An 819-nucleotide genomic window follows, 5' to 3' on the forward strand; every position below is an offset into this window, starting at 1 on the left:
CCCTCCCCCCATCCTCGCCAGACCCAGGGCTCCGGGGGGCGGGAGTCTGTGCTGGGTTCCCCAACGTCGACGCCGTCCAGCGTATCCCTGGACCCCCATCCCCTGGCAAGTTCCTCCCCGTACTCCCCCTACCCAGCAACACGAAGGGGAAGGGGCGTGACTCCGACGGACACGCCCCTCATGAATATTAATAGAGCGCATGCGCCTGCCGGGCGCGCTGGGTAAAGGGCTCCGGGGGGCGGGAGTCTGTGCTGGGTTCCCCAACGTCGACGCCGTCCAGCGTATCCCTGGACCCCCATCCCCTGGCAAGTTCCTCCCCGTACTCCCCCTACCCAGCAACACGAAGGGGAAGGGGCGTGACTCCGACGGACACGCCCCTCATGAATATTAATAGAGCGCATGCGCCTGCCGGGCGCGCTGGGTAAAGGTGGCCAGCCAGGGCTGCGGCTCCCAGACGGGCTCTCCGAGTCCCTCTCCGAGAGCCGAGTGGGCACGCGTCATTGTGTTACCTGCGGCCGGCCCGCGAGCTGGGCTTGGGTTGTTTTTTTTTTTCCTCCCCTCCCTCCCTCTTTCTGTGCAGCTGATCTGAAAGGGAATAAAAGGCTGCACATAATCATAATAATAAAAGAAGGGGAGCGCGAGAGAAGGAAAGAAAGCCGGGAGGTGGAAGAGGAGGGGGAGCGCCTCAAAGAAGCGATCAGAATAATAAAAGGAGGCCGGGCTCTTTGCCTTCTGGAACCGGCCGCTCTTGAAAGGGCTTTTGAAAAGTGGTGTTGTTTTCCAGTCGTGCATGCTCCAATCGGCGGAGTATATTAGAGC

The sequence above is a fragment of the Myotis brandtii genome, unplaced genomic scaffold (assembly GCF_000412655.1).
Source record: "Myotis brandtii unplaced genomic scaffold, ASM41265v1 scaffold45, whole genome shotgun sequence".
Lineage (NCBI taxonomy): Eukaryota > Metazoa > Chordata > Mammalia > Chiroptera > Vespertilionidae > Myotis > Myotis brandtii.